Raw genomic sequence first — 6,000 nt, forward strand, 5'->3', positions numbered from 1 at the left:
CTCATGCAAAGTTCTGGCAGGATTTGTCTAGGTGAATGCAAAAAAATGGTTAGGTTTTTTTGCTGTTGTTTTTCTATTTTTGTTTGTTTGTTTGTTGTTAAGAGATAGCCGGGCTGGGAAGCCCATCCTTTCTTCAATAGACCAATGAGTGCTCTGATTCCATCTGCTCAAGCTGGCAGCTACAATTCCAGGGGTGCCACAGGTATGCTTATCAAAAAAGCAAGAATCTTTGCATAGGTGCAGATTCTGTTATCCCTGAACAGGCAGGCACAAGTGTGCTCAGGTGAGGATAGCACCTAAGGCAGGGGCAGGATGAGCACATGACAGCTGGACCAGAAATTGGTGAGTGTATTAGTTTCCTGGTGCTGTCATAAAAGTGTACCACGATCTAGGTGACTTAAAACAATAGAGATTGATTTTCTCACAGTTCTGAAGGCTGGTGAAGACTGAAATCAAAGTGTTGTCAGGACCATGCTCTCCCGGAAACCTGTAGGGGAGGTTCTTTCTTTGTCTCCTCCAGCTTCTGGTGGTTGCCGGTAATTTGTGGCTTATAGAGGCACCACTCCAATCTCTGCCTCAGTCTTCCCATGGCCATCTCCTCTGTGTTTGTCTGTCTGTCTGTCTTTGCATTGAAATTTCCCCCTTCTTACAAGGATACCAGTCATATTGGCCTCATCTTAACTAATCACATCTTCAAAGACTATTTGCAAATGAGGTTGTATTCATAGGACTGGGAGTTAGGACTTGAATGTATCTTTTGAGGGGGGACAAAATTCAATCCATAACAGTGAATTAAAAAAAAAACAAAAAACAAAACCCCAAACTCATAAGAAGCCCTCAGTGATCTACGGATGCAGTTATATGTCATGTCAAATCATGTCCTCACAGGATACAGGAGTGTTCTGAAGCTCTCACAGTAACACAGATGTGTAACTTGAGTTTCTCAGCCCACCAAAGAGGGGGCACAAATAGGGTTACGATAATAGCTTTTGTTTATCTGGCTCTGTTCTTACTAGGTGGGATCGCCAACCCTTCACATTTTTCCCAAATAGTTCTTGGATTCCCTGGTGGTAAGGATGTTCCTCTTCTACTGTTCTGACTCAATGCCACTGGAATTAGACTGCATGAGTTCAGAGCCCAAACTCACTTATTCAAAATATATTTAAAATGAGTGCTCATTATAAATGCAACACTGTTCAAGATGCTGGGGTAAAAGCATTCCAAGCTGTCATGTAATTTAGGTTCTAGTGGAGGGGGACAAATATAGATAAATAAGCAGAGATAAATGAAATGGTGAAGAATACTTTGGGGTGAGGGGTAGGGAGAAGGGGGGTGAAGGTAGTTATAGTTCAATGTTAGATCAACTAGGCAGGGAAGAGCTCACTTATATGGTGATACTTAGGAGAGGCTAGAAGGGACCAAACATCTTGGGGAAAGAATCCAGGTAGAGAGACCAGCAAGTGCAAAGACACTGGGGCAGGAGTGTGCTTAGCATGTCCTAAGAATAGCAAGGAGGTCAGCTGAGTATGTGAGTCTGGAGGTCAAAGGGGAGGTCTAGGCTGGAGCTGTCATCCAAGGAATGATTATAGCTAGAGAGGGGAGAAGATCTGAAGACAGAAACATTAGGAGATTCCAACATCTTAATGTTGGAAGAGTTGAGGAGGAACCAGCAAAGGAAACCGAGAGGATCAGCTGGTCAGAGGACGGTGTCTTAAAGAAGCCAGGGAAGAAAGCATTTTCATAAAGAAGATGTGTGTACCTGAGTGAAATACAGCTGGCAGTTCAATTTAGAATGAGCACTCACCATTGGATTTAGGAACGGGTGGTCATTGGTGACCTTGATAAGACCTATTTCAGTAGAATGGAAGGAGCAAAAGCCTGCTTGTGATGTGTTCAAGGAAAGATGAAATGAGAAGAATTGGAGAGAATGAGAAATGTCAACCATTTTAAGGAGTTTTGCTGTAAAGGAAAATGGAAAAGGAGCTGTAGTTTTAGGAATGGGGGTCAAAGGAAGTTTTTTTGTTTTGTTTTGTTTTGTTTTGTTTTGTTTTGATGAGAAATAACATCATGTTTGTATGCTGACTCAATAGAAGAGGAAAATTGATGGTGCTGAAATGAGTGAGGGTGATTGCTAATGCAATGGTGAAGGGAGGGAGGGTCAAGGCCTTTGAAGGCATCTGAAGGAGTAATACAGTGATGGCCTGTGGCATCTAAGCTGGGTGAGGCAGGAAGGAGGTAATGAAGGGGGTGGAGGACAATTAAAAGGTGGCAGAAACAATGGTTTCTATGTCCTGTTGTTGGAGTTGGGATACCAGAGGGTAAGCTGGCGGTGGCCAGAGAGTGAGATGTTGGGTGGAGGATGCAGTTGCAGTTGTCCGTGTTGATGAGGTGGTGGGGCATGAACAAGGAATGGTTTAGCTGAGGTAGGGGAGAGGCAAAACCATTGGAGGAGAGGAGTGAAATCAATGGGGCCAGCATCTCCCTGCAGGGTCCCACTCCCAGGGCTGCCCTTCCTGTTGTGTTTTTACACAGGTGATGCTCCCCAGAGCCCAACTCCCTGAGGTCTAGTGGGATCTTGAAAGCACCAAGAATTTCAATATAAATAGCTTTGGAAAGGGTCCAACTAAAGAAATCTTTAAGGAACGGGTGGGAGGGACACAGAGATCTGTAGATGACTGTATTAAGCAGAGGCAGTGGGTGCTTTGGGCTTCAAGTCTGGCGCTTTTAGGGAGGAAGTTTGGAGGGTGGGGCAATGGTTTAGAAATGGCAAGGAACAGCGCGGAGGCAACCCTGCTCACCCCGGGGCCCAGGGTTACGGGGAGGAATGGGAGCTAAGATGGGCTCTGTTTGAATGGGTTATAGGTGCTCTGTCTGTTATGTGACTCTGGAAAAATTATTTCACCATCCCATGCCTCAGTTTCCCCAAATGTAAAATGGAGATAATAATTGTACCTCCCTCACATGGTATTCAAAGGATTTAATTATGTAAGGCATGAAATGTGCTTACCACGGTACCTGCCCTAAGTGAGTGGTTTTTTTTGTTTGTTTGTTTTTTGTTTTTTAATAATTGGAGCAGTCTTATCAGCTGCCTGGATGATAAAGTCCCAATACTTTTAAAGGGAGCCTCTCAAAGAAGGTGAGGCCCAGGGCTGAGGTGAGGAAGATGCTGATTTGGCCATGAGAGTGGTGGTTCAGAAGGGAAAGTGAGGAAAGCAGGCCCACAGCCAAGATGGGGCAATTAAATATGTAGAGGGCTGGGAGACCTGACAGAAGAAATGGGAGTAAGCATGTTTCTAATCAGAGGCAGAGTGAGCATTGCCTGGAGGCTCCATTGGTAATTGATGTGCCTCAGACAATAATTAGAAACAATTTCTGGGGACTTAGAGGGTAGAGTCAGCTATTGATATTATTTACCATGGAGAGCAGTGTCTGGTGTGAAAATGGATGTTATTGTTTCCCGAGAACACATTAGAAGGTGATTTCCTAGTGAACAGATTTTTCAAGATATTTGACATTCACTGACTTTCTCTTTATTTCCTCATAGTCACAGAGGCCATTACTGTAACGACACTACCTGGATCTATCTCTGTTAATGGCAGAAGACAGGTGAGAGACAAATCCTCTCCGTGTGGGTCCCTGTCTCATGAATTTAGCAGTGCTGCGTCTTCAAGCTGCTGAGACACCAAGGGATTCTGGGAGTGTGGTGGGCCCAGGGCACAGTTTCAGCCTCCTCCCTGTTTAAGAGCGACTCACCCACAAAGGCCCAGGGACTGGATTAACAGGAAGAGTGTTGCCTTTTTCTAATATGAGCTTGATTTTATGTCATTTGGGATTGAGCGAGATAATATATATACATAATGCATGAAATATGAGCCTGGAACCAAAAGTATTGACTCATTATCATTTTCTTGGATTCTTCTGGAAAGATTTAGGTGCCTTCCTTATTTGGCATACTCTAAGCCCTGGAGGTTGAAGTAGGGTTGAGGGAGAATCGGTGGCATTATTGGGCCATGGAGCTAATGGGCTGCACCACCCTTGGAAGGCCCAAGATTCAGTGGCTTGAGTTTATCCTTGAGTTGGCCTCTCTTTGGGCATAGGTGGGGCAGCAAGATGTCAAATGGCCATTCACCAGCAAGGGTACTACATAAGGGTTTGAAGTCAAAACTTTATAGATTAGACAAGATGCATTTGCCTTCTACACCCCCCATCCTTGCCCTCCCCCGCATTGGAAGCCAGTGGGAACCAATGGAGACATGGAGGACATCTATAATTTTAACCTAACCTCCAAGCTAAAGGGCCAAAGGGAGTCCTGACAGCTCACCCCCATGCTCCAGCCCAGTTTAACAGGATGGGAGCTCATATAAAAAGCTGATTGAGGTCTAAACCCTACTGGTGGTTCTCCACAGGAGTGCTATCGGCAGTTTGGGATGATGAGTCTTCACTGGGTGGGACTGCTCCAAAGCAGTGCCGAGTATTTAGTACCTCTGATCCCTGCCCACTGAATGTCAGTGGAGTCTCCCACCATCCAAGCACTGTGATAACGGAAATGGCCTCCACACATTTCCTATCCTCCCCCGGTTGAGAATCAGAATGAGTGACAGACAACATGCCTGGGCTGACCTTGGTCCAAATATGCCCCACACCCGCGGGCTGGCCAGCCATTTGTCCTTAGGACATTTCCCCACTACAGTTCTTGAGTGGAGAGGCCGGAGTGCAAGCTCCTGTGGCTGAACAAGTATTCGAAGAATGCAGTTCCTGGCTGTCCCCTCTTGAAGAAGTGACCATCTCTGACAGGACTCTGTCAATCACACTCCCTCCAGCATCAGGGTCCCAGTCACCACAGGTGACCAACAGAGGGGGATTTACTCTGAAGCTAATGAAGGTGTTGACAAAAATTTGATATTTGAAGTGCATTCTAAACAAATACAGGTGTTGAAAATGTAAATTTTCAGAAAAGAAAGTAAATAAAATCACACCCCAATGCAATGAGACACCCCAATGCAATGCAGGTAAATGTGGGGTGAGAGCAGTGCACAGAGGAGAGGGAAGGGACATCACAAGAGGCAGATTCCAAATGGGCCAAAGAGAGACACATTTTCTCATCCATAACAAGAGAAGGTATTTCTCTAGTTTCTTAGTGAGGAAGAGTTTGAAGTTTACATGAGGAATCCCTTTTACATCATTTATACAGTCTTGTATACAATTATGCTTAAATAAGCAATGTGTTGCTTTCTACATAATTTAGGAAGTATGCATTTCTACATAATGTAGATTACTATCAGCAACTCCCGTTTTTTGCTACCATGAAGCAAAGAGTTAAAGATCCCCTGGATAATGACAATTAGCAAAATGAAAAATGCACCCCCACGGTTCACTTGTTGGAATGTATCTTACAGAACTACTAGCATGGATGCATAAAGATATATGGATAAGGATATTTATTGCATTACTGGTTGAATAAATCATGATTCAGCAGAGCATGGATTATTATGCAATCATTTAAAAAAGTTTGAGTAGATGTTATATTGAGTGAAAAAAGCAAAGCGCAAACAGTATGTACAAAACAGACTTACAAACACTGTGTGTATAGGTTTATGCCTCCAGATATTTGTGTAAATATTAAAGAAAAAAAAAAAGGCTGGAAGGACAGTGGCTGCCTCTGAGAGCTAAGGTTAGAAATTAAAAGAAGGGATTTACTCTTTTTACCTTATATCCTTCCTGAAAAGCTAGATGTGGTGGGATTATGGGTGATTGTGATTTTTCTATGTTTTTTCAAATTTCCTATAACAAACCTGTGCTGCTTTTGTAGTAAGCTTCCTTTATGCCTGGGTGGTAGCACAGTATAGAAGCTACCAGTGTGGGTTTCATGGCTGGACCACGTGGGTTCACATCCCGGCACCAAGGCTAAACAGCGGGTAATGCTGGTGCGTGGGTGACTTCAACCCTTTGTGATGCAGTTTCCTCATTTGTAGAAGGAAGGCAATAACAGTATATGCCCCA

Source organism: Choloepus didactylus, chromosome 1 (genome assembly GCF_015220235.1).
Source record: "Choloepus didactylus isolate mChoDid1 chromosome 1, mChoDid1.pri, whole genome shotgun sequence".
NCBI lineage: Eukaryota > Metazoa > Chordata > Mammalia > Pilosa > Megalonychidae > Choloepus > Choloepus didactylus.